Genomic DNA, 17,159 nt, shown 5'->3' with positions numbered 1-17,159 from the left:
AGTGAGCTCAGTTAGCACTGGTTCCATCCAACTTTCCTTTATTAACTAAGTGATCTTAGTTAACACTCATTTTCTACATACTTTCCTTCAACACTCGAGTGAACTTGGTAGACACTGCCTTCAAAACTAGGCAATCATAGGAATGCTCGGTAGACATAGAAAACTATCTTCACTACCCAAGTGAGCTCAACATATATTGACTAATAATGATATGAAATTTGGGTAACATCAAAGACAATACATAATTAATCAATTGTATCCAACAATCTCCCTCTTTGGTATTGATGGCAACACAACATGTCATAGCATAATAAAATTTTGGATTGGTTCTTGAGAACTCCCTTTATTAGTATGAGCTCTTCCTTTCACTAAATCCTTTCTCTATCTACAACTACTACTAGAATATTCATTTACAAAAATTCCTCCCTCTTACAACAAACTTCTCCTTCTTTGGAAAACTTTATTCTAGCTCCAAAATTTCTTAGAGTTATGATAGTAAACTTCTCCCTCTTTGACAACACATTCCAAAGGTAACAATTCTATTATTACCAATGTACCTTAAGTACTGATTCATTTTTAATATGCCCTTGCTAATTCTACAACACCTAATTGATTTTCAATAGGTTCTAGTTGATACATCACTAAACTTCATTTAGTGAACTTCAGATAGGGGAATAAACCTTAGCTTACCTATTAGATACTAAAATGTAACCTTAGGTAATGGCTTGGTAAATATGTCTATAATCTATTGTTTTGTATTAACATATTCCAATTTGACTTCTTTATCCTACACCAACTCTCTTAAGAAGTGATATTTTATTGCAATGTGCTTTTTTTTTGTATGCATCACTAGATACTTTGATATATGGATTGCAGTAGTGTTATCACAACATATGACTATTGGATCCTTGATCTCTATCTTCATTCCTTCCAACAATTGTTGGAACCAAACAATATTAGAACAATTAACTGCTACTGCCACATATTCCACCTCTGCTATGGATTGAGATGTACAATTTTGCTTCTTGCTTGTCCAAGACAGTAGTCTTTTACCAAGAAAGAATGCTCCACCACTAGTGTTTTTTCTATCATCAATACTTCCTACCCAATTAGCATTAGTAAATACTTTCAAGTCCAAATTGCCTCCAAGTTTATACCATAAGCCATAGTCTTCAATACCTTTTAGATATTTCATGATTATTTTGATTTCCATCATGTGATTTTCCTCAGGATTTGCTAATAATCTATCCACTATTCCAACTACTAGAGCAATATCATGCCTTTTGTGTACTACATACTATAATTTTCAAATCATTGATCTATATGTGGTCTCATCTACTTCTTTGGAATCATCATATTTGGAGAGCTTATGTCCAGTAGACATATGGGTTCCAATTAGTATTGAATCTTCCATTCCAAATGTTTTTATTATTTCCTTGATATACATAGATTGAGTGACATAGATACCATTTTTGTTTTGTTGTATCTGTAATCCAACAAAAAAATTAATCTCACCAATCATGGACATCTCAAATTCTTTACTCATTTCTCCTAAAAATGCTTTGCACAAGTCATAATTTCCTATGAATAGAGTATTATTAACAAATATTTATTCCAACACAATCTTCTTGTCTGGTCCTTCCCTAATATATAGACTACTATTATCACTTGTCTTTTAAAAGCCAATCTATACCAAGTAATTATGAAGATTGTCATACCAAGCTCTGGGAGCTTGCTTGAGACCATATAATTCTTTGTGTAACTTGCAAATAATTTCCTTTTTTTAAGGATCTACAAAACCTTCTGGTTGTTTGATATAGAATTCCTCATCAAGAATTCCATTCAAGAATGCAAATTTGACATCCATTTGATATACTTTAAATACTTTATGTGTTGCATATGCTAGTAAAGTTCTAACACCTTCTAGTCTTGCTACAGGAGCAAAAATTTCACCATAATCAATACCTTCTTCTTGAGAATAACCTTTGCACACCAATCTTGCTTTGTTTCTTGAAACTTTTCCATCTTCATCAGCTTATTTTTAATACCCACTTTTTACCAATTACATTTTTATCCTTAGGTCTAGGAACAAGAGTCCAAGTTTTTTTCTTTTCTATTTTCTCTATCTCTTCATTCATTGCTTCAATCTGACTTTCATTATCTAGGGCATCTTTAATACTTCTAGGTTCAAATTCAACAAGTAAACATGTACCTTTTAATTTTCTTCTTGTCATTGTTCCATCAGATTTGTCTCTAATGATCTAATTAGGTGCATGATGCCTTTTGACATATCTTGCTAACATAGGCTCTTTGGTCTTTGAATGAGTTCCACCATCTTCATCATGAAAATCAGTTTCAAGCTCGACTCCTTTAATTGTCTATAACTTAGTCCATTAGACTTGGTTTGAACCAGCTCAGTAGCCTCTGACTGTGACTTGGTTCCTTCAAAATATAACACAGTAACTATTAGAGATTTTGGGGGCTCAGGAGATGAAGCTTCCTTTCTTTCAGATAGATTTGGTAGGGTATTGGGTTCATAGTAAAAAATATCTTCTGTAATCCTCTAGCTCCTTGTTGCTTTCTTCTTCACTCTTTTTTGCAAACTCATCGATTCTAACATGTGCACTTTCTATAATTTTATGAGTAGACAAATCCAAACATTTGTATGCTTTAATTCTATAGAAGTATCCTAGAAATATGCCTTCATCACATTTTACATCAAATTTTCCTTTTCTAGATTCTTTCAAGATAGAACATTTGCTACCAAAAACTTTCAAGTAACTTACATTAGGTTTGTAGCCATACCGTAGCTGATAAGGAGTTTTATTTAAGTCTTTCTTCAACTGTACTCTTTTCAAGGTATGAACTATAGTGCTGATAGCTTCCTTCCTATATTTGAGAGCAACATTATTTTCAATCATCAGGGTTCTTGCACAATCCATGATAGATCTAATTTGTCTCTAATGATCTGCTTAGGTGTATGATGCCTTTTAATTTTCTTCTTGTCATTTTTCCATCTGATTTGTCTTCAATGATCTGATTAGGTGTATGATATCTTTTGACATATCTTGCTAACACAGGCTCTTTGGGATATGAATGAGCTCCACTATCTTCATTTTGAACTTTAGTTTCAAGCTTGAGTCCTTCTGTCTATGACTTGGGTCCATGAGACTTGTTTTGAACTAGCTTGATAGCCTTTGATTATGACTTGGATCCTTCAGACTGTGACTTTGGTTGCATTGTCTACAACTTGGTAACTATTGGAGATTTTGGAGACTTGGAAGATGAAGCTTCCTTTTTTTCAAATAGATTTGGTAGGGTATCAAGTTCATAGGAAACAAATCTTTTGTAATCCTCTGGCTCTTTGTTGCTTTCTTCTTCACTCTTTTCTACAAAGTCATCAATTCTAACATGTGCAATTTCTATAATTTTATGAGTAGACAAATTCAAACATTTGTATGCTTTACTTCTATAGGAGTATCCTAGAAATATGCATTCATCACCTTTTACATCAAATTTTTCTTTTCTAGACTCTTTCAAGATATAACATTTGCTACCAAATACTTTCAAGTAACTTACATTAGGTTTGCAGCCATACTATAGCTACTAAGGTGTTTTGTTTGAGTCTTTCTTCAACTATACTCTATTCAAGTTATGAATTGCAGTGCTAAGAGCTTCCTTCCAGTATTTGAGAGCAAAATTCTTTTCAATCATCAAGGTTCTTGCACAATCCATGATAAATCTGTTTCTTCTTTCAGCTATACCATTCTGCTATGGTGTACTAAGAGCTAATAATTATCTTTTGATTCCTATTTCAATGCAAAAATTATTGAATTTGTTGGAGATGAATTCACCACCTCTATCTGATCTTAAACATTTCAACAACTTTCCAATTTCTTTTTTTACTCTAGCCAGATTCCACATGAATTTTTGAAAGGCTTTTGATTTTTCTTTTAGATACATTGTAGTCATCATTCTAGAATAGTCATCAACAAAAAGAATGAAAATTTTTTCTCTAGTATAACTCTCTATTCTAATAGGTCCACATAAGTCTGTATGAATAATTTCAAAGACCTCTTTTAACTAATAGTTTTTTCTTTTGAAACTACTCTTTCCCATCTTACCAATTTGGAAATTCTTGCATAGACCCATATCCAGTTTTTTCAAGCTAGGAATACCTCTCACCTTTTGATGTTTTCTTATCTTAACCAAATTATCAAAGTTTACATGACATAGCCTTTTGTGCCATAACTAGCTTTCTTCTACTTGAGCAATAAAACATGAAAAATCATTGAGATCAAGAAAAAATAGATTACCTTTTGTTTGCTTGCTAGATCTAACTAGATTTCCCTTTCCATCCAGTAGTTTGGCATGTCCATTCATGAATTCTACCTTGAATCTAATGTTATTCAATTTTTCCACACTCAATAGATTATGCTTTAGTCATTCAACCCAATAATCATTATCACATACAAGTTCTTTAGTCAATGACATATATCCTTTTCCTTTTATGTTACAAGGTTCATTGTTTCCAAATCTCACACTACCTCCATCAAAATATTCCATGTGCTCAAATTTTGTTTTGTCTCTAGTCATATGATGTGAATAGTGACTATCAATAATCCATATATCATTTTTCCTAACATGAGAGATAAGTACCATCTTATCTCCTTCATCATTAGATTCATTTTTCACAACAATATATACCATTTCATCTTCACTATTATCAGAATCTTTAGCTATAAAACAAGATTTCTTACCTTTGTCTTTGTAGTTCTTGTAGTTCTTGAAATCCTCCTTGCCTTTGTGCTTATTTCTTTTCTTTTCATCTTGGATTTCCTTATTTGGACACCTAGTAGCAATGTGACAATTTTTTTCACAAGAAAAGTAGATCAAAGGAACTTTACCTTTGTACTTTCCTCTTCCTTTGGAATACTTCCTTGCAAGTAGGGCTTCAACAACTTCAAGATCATTGTCTGAACTTTCTTTTGATGTTCCTTCTTCTTCACTTCCTAATTGACTAGATTTTAATTTCTTACCCTTTTCTTTGAGTCAGAGTTTAGCTTTAAAAGTACATTCAATAACCTTTGAGCTAGGAACATAGTTATCAAAGTTATCTAACTCAAAAGCTGTCAATCTTTCAACTAGAGCATCCAAAGAAATTTTATTATTTGGATCACATCCCATTTCCTAAATAGTAGATACTCTAATTTTATAAATAGGAAGAAGATTTCTAAATACCTTGCTTACAACTATTTTCTCTTGAATGTTTCCTCCATATGCTTTGATTGCACTTAAACTTTCTTTGATTCTTTTCACATATTTGGAAATGTTCTCATCCTCTCTCATTCTCATTTGATCAAAATGACCTCAAAGAATTTTATCCTTAGTGCTTCTTACATTGTCATCTCCTCCATATATATCTTTTAGCTTGATCCACATTTCATAAGCTATCTTGTAGTCTTTGACTTCATCAAATTCAACATAACGAAGAGCAAATGCAATATTAATTATCATGATGTTATGATTCTTCTTTTCAACAATATGTTCAACTGATAATGTTCCACTGGTAGTCTTGTATTCAGTATCAAGATAATTGCATCTTAAGTCACTAATAGTAGCCAAGTGTAACCTCATAAGTCCTTGCCATGCTACAAAATTATCTTTGTTTAGCTTGGGGATCTCTCTTTTGTAAGACATCCTAATCTTTAGCTTAGGTCCTTAAAACCTTCTTTGCAAGCACCAAAAGATCTGATACCAATTGTTGGAAATATAAGAGGAGTAACTAAGAGGAGAGGGGTGAATCAATTACTACTAAAATAAATCCTAGATCCCTTAGATGTCAGTACAAAATGCAAACTAAAAACTGAACATTGTTGAAGCTCGGTAAACACATATAGAATATTGTAACTCAGTAAATGCTTGACATGTAAACTAAAGATGTTATCTAAAATTACCATTAATTTAACTTATTTTCAAACACATAAAAGAAAATAGCATGAACACATTTGACACCAGGATTTAACATGGAAACCCAATTTGGGAAAAACCACCAATTGCAACTAGTTACTATTTTCACTCTTTTGAAGTGAGCCCTGTTAGGATCCAATCCTATTAAAAGTTACAAAAACACTATTAGGTGTGACCCTATTAGAGGATTTAATCACCTTATTAGGAGTGTCTTGTTAGAGGTCTTTAGATAATTCAATAGAATTGCCACCTAGTTAGAGGATTTGTAGATAGTTATTAAGCCAACTCTGTTAGGAGATTTAGATCACTGCTACAATGGTTAGAGAGTAACAATGAGATGACCTAATTTGAATGTAATTGAATTTTCTGATTACAGATCTCTGTTCTAGCTTGTACTTATTCTTCTTCATCAAATATAGTTGTTCTACTTCACAAGGATATTCTACTTATCCTTCAAATTAATTGAAACCAAAAACTTGACCTTATACTTATATCTTATACTTTGTCAAGTCAGCTCAAATACACCTTAGAATAATTAACATTCATCACCTTAGTTAGCTGGAATCAATAGATAAATCAATTAAGCTTAATATACTGAAATAAAAAATTCCCTCATTAGTAACCTAACTTGATAGAAACTAACTCAGAAATGATTTCCATTTTTAACCAACAAAAGCTCAGTTGACACTGTGAACTTGCGAAAATACTTTGGTAGCCAAGTGAGCTCAGTTAGCACTGTTCCATCCAACTTTCCTTTATTAATCGAGTGAGCTTGGTTAGCATTGGTTCTATCCAAATTTCCTTTATTAACCAAGAAAACTCAGTTAACACTCATTTTTTGTATACTTTCCTTAGATGCCTGAGTGAACTCAGTAGACACTACCTTCAAAACTAGGAAGTCACAGGAATGCTCCGTAGACATAGAAAACTATCTTCACTACCTAAGTGAGCTCAACATATATTGACTGATAATGATATGACATTTTTGTAACATTAAAGACAATACACAATTAATCAATTGTATCCAACAATAGTTCTACTTCCTTTTTAGAATGATGACATTATGTATTAGACATAATATTTCATATGGTATCATATGATCATACTAACTTGAGACTTGTTAGATCCCTTCCATGTTATCATTTTTTTGTTATGTGCCTATTTAGCTTGATGTGTCCTTTCTTGGTTCCATTCATAGTGGAGACATATCTAGTGGATGCATGTACTATTTTGTTAAATTTTTTGCTCCTATTGAGGAGTTAATAATCACTTTAATATGGTTGCATACACTCTATTGACATTTTGCACACATATACTATCATATTTGTCATACTTGGATTACTTATTGGACTACTAATAATACATGTAATTTGTCTTCCTCATACATTTCAATCTCTTATTGGACTACTAATGGTCTTTAAGGCCTATTCCTACCAATGTTTCAATCCTTCTTTGAATTACTGATATTCCTTGAGGCATGATCCTTGTATTTTCATTTTTAGTCCCTTGAGGATATGCACATCCTTATACTTGAATCATCTTTTGCATTTAACTTTTGGTGACATGAGTCTTTAAGGGAATGTCCTTGATGGTTTGATTAACATTCCACACTCATTTGTTAGATTATCAATTCCATCTTTTCATTAATACACACCCTTGGTGTGATTCACAATAAGAGATAAATAGTTTTGGGCTAGTTGATCGAATCCTTTTGATTTTCATTTTATCAATAATATCTCTCTTATCATGGTTTAATACTCTCCAAAGACTCAAGTTTTTTTGGGGATTGATTGTTTCCTTGTCTGCTCAGTCTTGATGAGATCATCTTTTATTTTTTTCTATACTTTATCATGAGTTTGAGTTTGGCTCATACTCTTGCTAAAGCGGGGCCTCAATGTGTCATCTCAAAATGAAAGAACCTTCTTTGTAATGTAATTTATCCCTCCCTTTAATGATCTTCTAGTTCTATGAATACACTTATGCTTTCATTTCTCCTTTCCTTGAGTTCATGCCCATTTTAATTGCCCCTTTTTGAATCACCAAGATCCTATAACACATTCTAAAGTTTAAAATCCTTGGCATTAGGGCCCACGCCATCCCTTATTATTTTGCTAAGGATGATATCATCAATAACCCCTTGGAAAGGGATGAGATCACCCCTTATCCATATGCTTTTCCTTGGTTTTTGGGCCTAATTTTGGGGTTCACAATTAGATTGCTACCTGGTGTAGTTATTTCTTTTTCTTTTAACCCAAATTTGGTATTAAATAAGGATTAATCATTGTTTTGGCCATACATTATGGTGTAAGTTCACCAAGACGGTGTGCAAAAAGTGGGATATAAGTGAACACCTTTTTTTTGAAATCATGTTATCTAGTCTTGGAAGAGTCATTTGAGTGCCATGCACTCAAAATGAGAAAATGTGTAAAAAATGGATAATATTAAGAGGGTCAAACCTTGCATGCACAAAAAATAATTCCCATTTTTTACTAAAAAACATAACATAGTTGTTTATGTGTGCTCCACACAACATATTGTTATATTTGTTATGTTTCAAAATCCTTTGGTTCGTTGATAAGTAAGAGTGAGATCTACAAGTTGTTCTTTTTCATAATTTTATGATTAGTAGTTTTTTTTCTATTAATTTTTGAAGTGACCCCATCCTGAAATTTTGGTACCTCTTTATGTTTTGGCCATAACATGCCCCGAAATAATGTAAAATCAACACTTTTCTTTTTAAAAGTGTATATAATAAAGTGTTAAACAATATTATGTAATTTACATTCCATTTGATTAATTAGATCAAAAGTTATTAAAGGATGGTACATCTATTTCTAAGAGGATTGTCAAGACATTGATAAAGAAAAATTAACTTCACAATGAAAATGTTGTCCAAAAATTAAAAAATTATATGATTAGAAATGTAAGAAAACGTGTCAGATTATGGTGATATTTTAGAGATACCCACCTCACAATTTGCAAACTAGATGTAGTCAAATATGATAGTTGATCTTTGAAGATGAAAAAATGTCTAAAGTGACAAAAATAGATGGAAAACATCAATCCAAGCCTTTCGGTTGTTTAAAAGGCCTATTACCAAACATAAATACAATTGTGCTTTTATTTCAACAAAATGTGAATGAATTATACATAGTTATACTAGCGATAATGTGATCTTGTTGTGAGAAAGTAAAAATACAATTGAATGTTAAGGTTGGTTAATGAGCCAAGCCCCATTTTGAAATTTGATGAAAAGTATATATAACGTGATCAGCTTATGTGTAATTTTGACCTTTTTCATGGTATCCATTTTTTGTTATACCATATTGGTACACACACCCTATAATCACACATACATGAAATAACTCCATTAACATCTATAGGTATGCACTATTATCCTTTGAGTATCCATTTGGAGATAAATTCCCATCCAAGGAATCATCCATTCAAGAAAGCTTTGAAGGAAAAATCAAAAGAATATCTTTATTTGAATAGATCTATGGTTCTTTACTAATGGATCTAATTGTAACCATGGAGGAATCCTACATCATCATCTACATGCAAGATTGATACATCTTTATGTTGACAATTGGATAATTATGATATGTAATTATTGTCATTAATGACAACACATGATGTACATGTTGATAGGAAACCTCAAAAATAAAGATACTTAGTGTTTGGTTATTAGAAAATGATCTAAGTATAGAATTTGGTTTACAATTGTGTATTGTTTTGTTTATAACATTTTGCAAATGCCACATTATGACAAGCAAAGTCACATGGAGATAGTATACATGTTGATGATGATGTGTATAATTTCAGAAGTTTATACAGACTGTGCGGAATAGAGTTAATCATGTTTTGTTGAAGTAGGACAGTGAAACAACAGGAAAGAATTTTTTTGGTTGCAAAATAATTACTTGTCCAATTATGGCCAACATCCTAGATTTTTACTCTAACATGGAAAAGTGAATTGTGGTCTTAGCTGACCCAAAAATATTTTATGTAAAGGCATGGTATATATGCAATGGACTTATTGTGATAAGAAGTGTATATGTCTGTGCTATTATGTAATTGCAAAGAAAGAACACCTTATGAAAGAAATATATGCAAAGTTTTGTATGAACTATCTAGTGATCTAAGATTGAGCTAAAGATCAAATATTAGTGAAGGAAGGAAAATAATAGTAGATTACTTGTTTGAGTAGTGAGCTCTTCTTATAGTTGAAATTGCATGTTTGGGTAGTGGGCTCATCTTGCATATATTATTCTACAACTCCTAATAGGGTTCGAATCTTCTAACAAGGATTCAAAGTCTCCTAACAGGGATTGTTATTCTAAATTTTCTCATTGACTCCTAATAGGTCCATCCTCTAACAAGGACCATATATATCAGTATATTATCTAGTGGGTATCACCCCCACCGAGGTTTTCCCTTGGCCAGGGTCTCCCTAGTTAACAAAATATGGTTTCATGAGTTATCTTTGTGCATTATTATTACTGTTCAGCATTACTTTATTTATTTTTTATGCATAGTTTAAAGTAAGTAATAATATCTAGTTGGCAACTAAAGTTTGTAGATTACTGATTCACACCCATCTTAATAATCCCTATTTCTAACAATTGGTATCGGAGCACAATTACTTTGAATAGGCTTAATAGCCTAAGTAAGATCCCTATGGATATAGAATAGTTGATGAAGAACCTCAAAGAACCTCTTGAACAAATTGATCTCCTTACTTAAGAAAGAGATAAACTCAAGGATAGATAGAAGACTCCAAAGTATACATTGGTCAGTTGAAGGAAAAGATTGAAGATCTGAAATCCAAGCCTAAATCTACTAAATTTGGAACTACTGATGATGACTATTCAAAATTGAAGACTGAGTACAAGATCTTGAAGCATGAATTGAAGATTACAAATATGAAGTTGACTTTCAGAAATGATCCTAGCAAAATTGAATCTAATTTTAAGATTGAGAATGCAGATTTGAGAGCAAGTCTAGTAAAGAAATCATATGAGTTTGAAACAATGAAAGAAGATCATGAAGAACTCCATAAGTACAATACTATTGTGAAAGGTGTATTGAAACAATGCAAACAATAGCTTGAGAAGCTCTGTTCTAGCTAAGAAAAGCTTGATGATTCTATGTCTATATAGAGACCTTCTTATGATAAGACTAGTCTTGGTTATTTAATTAACATGTCTATGAAGAAACATGAGATTAGATTAGATCTAAAAGAAAAAGACAAATTTCATGATAATATTGAATCAAGTCAATCTTTTGAGAAACCTAAAGTAGTTGAACAAAACAAGGAAGTTGAAATCTTGGATGAACCAAAGCAAGTGGAGACTCCCAAGGAAACCAAGTATGAATTTAGAGGTAAGTAATTTTTATGTAATGAAATAGTTCATATGAAAAAATATTGTACTAATAAATTATTTAATCATGTTAAGAGCTTTTATTGTCATAATTAACATGGTATGGATAATAATGTAATTGATTGTAGGAAACCCAAGTATGATAGTGATAGAAGAAATAGTAGAATGTTTAGAAATACTAACCCTGCAAATAGAAGAAGATCTAATGAAAGGGCATCAAAAGAAAGATATTATGAAGATAGAAGAAAAATTGTGTGTTATAAGTGTAACAACTTAGGACACATTGCTCAGAACTGACATGCACCTGATGATCACTAGAATCCTAGAAGCAGAGCACTTGCATGTCAGTTATGAAATAACTTTGGACACACAATGAAGTAATGTAGAATGGATAGAAACTTTGGAGATAGAAGGAACAATGAAAGAAACTTTGGGAATCGAAGGAATGACAAAAGAAACTAGGAAAGGAACTTCAGAACTAGCAAAAGCAATGAAGAACAAAGAAACATTGTGAGTGAACTTTGGGAAAAACTTAATGATGCATTCATGAAAGGAATAGATATCTCAAAAGAAAAGTTAGATGATGATGAGATAGAAAGATTGAAGCTAGTTTTTGAGTTTGATTCAATTAAGTTGAATTAAGCTTGTTCATAGCATCAAAATTTGAGAACTTCATGTAGCGACTGAATTAGAGGTAGAAAAGTTGGGAAATGGTGTATCTAGTTGTGTTTAAATTGTACCTAAGCTTTCTTGTGATTTGAAGCTCATCTAAATAAGTTATGATGAATTTCAGAGTTACTACAATTATAGTAAAGGGTAATTCTATAATAGAAGATGAAAATAAGTTTTTGCAGAGAATATTGTGATGCAAAGTTTTGAGGATGTTTGTCATGATGAAAGGAGGCTATAATAAACCTCAAATGACATTTGAAGATTTGGCAAATGATTCTGGATAGTTATCTGATTGTAGAATGCAAATAGCAACTTTTTCATATTTGCAAAGTATGCAACTAATGTAGTTTCAAATTGATGCATAAAGAGAGTACAAAATTGATTTTACTTCATTGCGAACACATTTGAAGTGAAGATGCATTTTATCATTTTTCACAAAACTTGTTTGGTAAAAGATATTGTTGATAAGAATTATGGATATGTCAATTGTTCACAGTGTTGAAAATGAAGATAGATCTAAGTTTAAGGTAGTTTCCATAAAACCAAGTGATGGAAACCCTAATTCTACATTGTCTATTAGCCTAAACAACATAGTCTATTTGGAAGAGGTAGAAAAATATTTGAATTGCAAGTTTGAGTCAATTGGCAGTGAATATATGAATAAGGATATGGAAATAGTCTTTAACCACAACATGATAGTGAAGGCCAGATTTGAACACTTGAGTGAATTAGACTTGTTTAAGTATCATTTTTACCATGAACTAGATACAGATCAATGGAGACAAATAATATTGAGTAGAATACATGATGGAAAGTTATGGATGCAAGATAATGTAGTAGACATTTCTACAAACCTTATACATGAGGTAACCAGTCTTAGCAAACAAGGCAATGTATCCATAGGAGAGAAACTGGTTAAGAAGAAAGTAGAAAGCTATACTAAGGTAGACTATAATGGAAAAGCTATAGTAATTAGCTCCATCAAGAAGGATGATGTGAGATTTCTTAGCAAAATAATAGCTTTTTTAGTTTGTGTAAGTGCTAAAATAGATGAACTTTTAGCAAGATTCATATATGCAGCTTACAAAATTTGTGTTGAGAAAGAATAGGTGAATTTGAGTGAAATTCTGAGAATGTAACTCTTGGAAAACCTTGATAAGATTAAGAGGACAAAGAATGGAGTATTTAGATTCAAATCATTGATAAACCACATATTCTTTTATGTACTAAAGAGATTCCCCTACTTGTGAGTAATAGATATAATGAGTAGTGATAGATACACTATAGAGAAGATATCAGAGGTATGCAAAAGACACCTTTGTAGACAAGGTATTGGATAGTGGTAATCTAATTATGAGAAAATTCCAAAATGAGATGAAATAGAGATTTAGGATCTCACCTGCAATTATGGATAGGTTTAGTATTTTAGTTGATATTGACTATATACATACATTCAAGTAGTAGAACCTTGGGAAACATTTCTAAATCCTTTGAGCTATGAGTTGAGTGATGATGTTACAGTTGGCTACATTGATTTATTATTAAATTCTGAGATAGATAAGGCTGAGTAAAGATTTGGCACATTTGATTAGATCACATAGCATGATCATCAAGCAACCTTGGGAAAGGCATCTCACAAGAAAGTTGAGTTAATTATGAAGAAGACGTTATCTAAGGCCAAAATGACAGGAAGTGAATCTAAGGTCATGAGACAGACATTGAAACAAGTTGTATTGAATATACAACCCTTGTTAGTTTTAGTTGCAAAGACAACTTTGGGACAAAGTATGGGTAAAAGCACAAACCTGTGTCACCTTTTTTACAGAAATGTGATATCAGAATGTGATAGTTCAACATTAATGACAAAAAAAATGGTATTTGTGTTTAAAATATGAAGATGATTTAAATTGATGAAATGTGTAGAATTGGATGAATTTTATGCCTATAATTTTTATATATTTTTTTTGAGTAAGAAATCATTCATTTTATTTTATTTTGAACTCCCTTTTCTAACTATAAAAAATATAGGGTGTAGTTCCCGTCAAACAAGTATATGCAAATCATCTTTTTGTTCTGATTTGAAAATATCTTATAGATGACATGTATAGCTAGTGAACAAAAAAAGAAATAATTATTTTTGATGTATATTTTCTTTGTTATAAGTACTCAAGTTTGACCTTATCAGAATCCAATAGTTTTTTCCTCCTATCAAAACCTCCCTATAAAATCTATACCTTCTTGAAAAAAAATTACATATTCATGAAGAGGATTCTCTCCTCTAAAGATAAATTTAATTTTTAAATTTTTTTGATATGATTTACTATTTTTTTTCCTTTTTTGAAGGAGTCTTTTGAAATGTTAAAATTTTGACTAATAATATTTTGAGATTATAACATATTATAACTAATCAAAACACTCAAAAATTATATAATGATGATATTGAATCTAAGATCTCTAAAAGGGTATTTTTAGTTTTTGAAAAAAAATTGAGTTTTGATAGAGAAATGAGATTTGACCAAAATAGGTTTTGGTATCATAAATGGTGACATAGATCTGTGCTTTTACCCGTATACCATATACAGTAGTATCTGATGTTCAGCCTAGTGAACATAAGAGAAAATTTGAGAGATTGGCTGAAGTAGTGTCAATAAAGACTAAGAGAGTCAAATAGATGGCTTTAGGACCTAGAAAGAAGCAAAAGACACTGTTGACAATTGAATCCAATAGTGATGAAGAGATTGAGGAATAGGAAATCAAAAAAGCTGAAAAGGTGACTCCACCTAAGTAAGCAATAGGCAAAGCTTGACAACCATGGAAGTTGAAGATTGAGAAGATAAAAAAAATGATTATAAATGAGGGAAACTTTGTTCAGATGAATAAGTTTAATGATATTTATAATAATTTTGAGAAGGATCAAATTCATATCTTTATTGTAAGACATATCATTGTGAATGATTTAAGTATGAAAGATATCAAAGGAGTAGTGAACCAAAAGGTCTATGAGAGACTCATAGAGAAGAAGACTCCAGCAATGGAAGAAGACCTTGAACTTTGGAAGTCTATGCTAAGGAAAATTTGAAAAATTGATGATGAAGATCAGATTAAGAGATTGTTGAATAACCTTGCACCATACTTGAGAAACAAGTTATGGCCATTCTTATTTATGGTTGGTGAGAAGGATAAGTTGAGGAAGGAGACAATAGTAGCTATCAGTCAGATGTTGTCAGAATCCAGGACAACAAATCCTCCAACTCCTAGAACTACAGAAGTATCAATTAGTGGTGATACTATGAAGATTGATCAAACCAATATTATAATCAACATTGATGATACTAATCCATTTGGTGGTTCCGAACCAAATGTACCTAATACTAAGGATGTTGAAGATAAGTTGAAGCAAATTGAGGAAGAGAAGAGGCTTATATAAATTGAAAAGAAAAAGATAGAGGAAGCCAAGAAAAAATTGCTTGAGGATGAAAGGAAAAGAAAGGAAGAAGAAGATAATAGAAGAATTGTACAAAAGAGAGGGAAATATTAGAAGAAAAGAAGGAAAGAGAAGAAAACTAGGAAGCAACAAACAAAAAGAGGGATAAGTGGCTACTCCCCTCTCTATTGCAAGTTTGGATACTAATGATGATGACTAGATTGATTTGATTTCATCATTACCTAAACTTTTACAGAAGAATAAGATAGTAAAGAGTTTGCAGAGATCATTGATGGAAGTGACTAATAGATTGCACAATACTTTGATAGTACAGGACACTGATTTGGATCCTAAACTAAGAGCACAATCAATGCTAAAATCTTTTTATGAAGAGTTTATAAATTTGCTAAATGTTGAAGAGACAAAAGATCAAATTTCCCATGACACTAACTTGTTTAGCACCATCTACTAGAATATCAAGAATGACTTAGTAAACCTTGATACATGCATCAAAGAACTTCAAAAGTGTCAGTAGGAAGGGAAAGTCTTGTATGTTAAGTGTACCTTATAATACAAACTAAGGATTTGGACAATTAGATAGAGGCTAAGATAAATGAACTTGAAGCTTTATCCAACCTAATCTAGAACACATCAAGTAAAGTTGATGATATTAAGAGTCAAGTTGCTAGTGTTCACAATGAGATTAGAAAATTGGAAATTCAAAAAGAGTAGATATTGAGGAGAACATCTTATTTTAGAGAATCTATTCCTCTGAAGTTATAATTTGTTGAAAAATAGCTAGAAGAATGTGTCAAGGCTAAAGACACATATACAAACTTTTTGTCTTCAGATTTAAATGCAGATGAGATTGCATCATATGCATTATGTGAAATTCTGACATTAGCAAAGTCTACCAAAGAAATATGGAACAAAGGTATGGGCAGTTTGAAAGCTATTTTTGATGATTGTATGAAGATTATTTCAGCATGAAGGAAAGGACAATAGTTTTGACAGTTTTGGACATATTCTTGACATTTTGAGACCTTTGTCATTTATGTCAAAGGGGGGGAGATACATTGTGAAAATTGAATTATCAAAAGGGGAGTAATAATTGGGTAATGGAAGAGAAAATTGAAAAGTAGAATATTGAGATTGTGGGGAGAAATACATGTGTAATATGAAGTATAATGGAAGGGGGAACATATATAAAACTATTAATGTAAGGTGTTATTTAGATTATTTTTGTCACTTAGCCAATTTTCCCTATTTTATTGCCATCAATGCCAAAGGGGGAGATTGTTGACAATTAGATAATCATGATATGTAATTGTTGTCATTAATGGAAACACATGATGTACATGTTGACAGGAAACTTCAAAAATAAAGATACTTAGTGTTTAGTTATCAGAAAATTGTCTAAGTATAGAATTTGGTTTACAATAGTGTATTGTTTGGAACTTCAAAAAGAGAAAATATTGAAGAGAACATCTGATTTTAGAGAATCTATTACTCTAGAGTTATAATTTGTTGAAAAATAGCTAGAAGAATGTGTCAAGGCTAAAGACACATATACAAACTTTTTGTATTTAGATTTAAATGCAGTTGAGATTGCATCATATGCATTATGTGCAATTCTCAAATTAGCAGAGTCTACCAAAGAAATATGGAACAAAGGTATGGATAGTTTGAAAGCTATTTTTGATGATTGG

The sequence above is a fragment of the Cupressus sempervirens genome, chromosome 5 (assembly GCF_028749045.1).
Source record: "Cupressus sempervirens isolate cs-2001-9-10 chromosome 5, ASM2874904v1, whole genome shotgun sequence".
In the NCBI taxonomy this organism is placed as follows: Eukaryota; Viridiplantae; Streptophyta; class Pinopsida; order Cupressales; family Cupressaceae; genus Cupressus; species Cupressus sempervirens.
Note: the sequence above shows the minus strand (reverse complement) of the source record.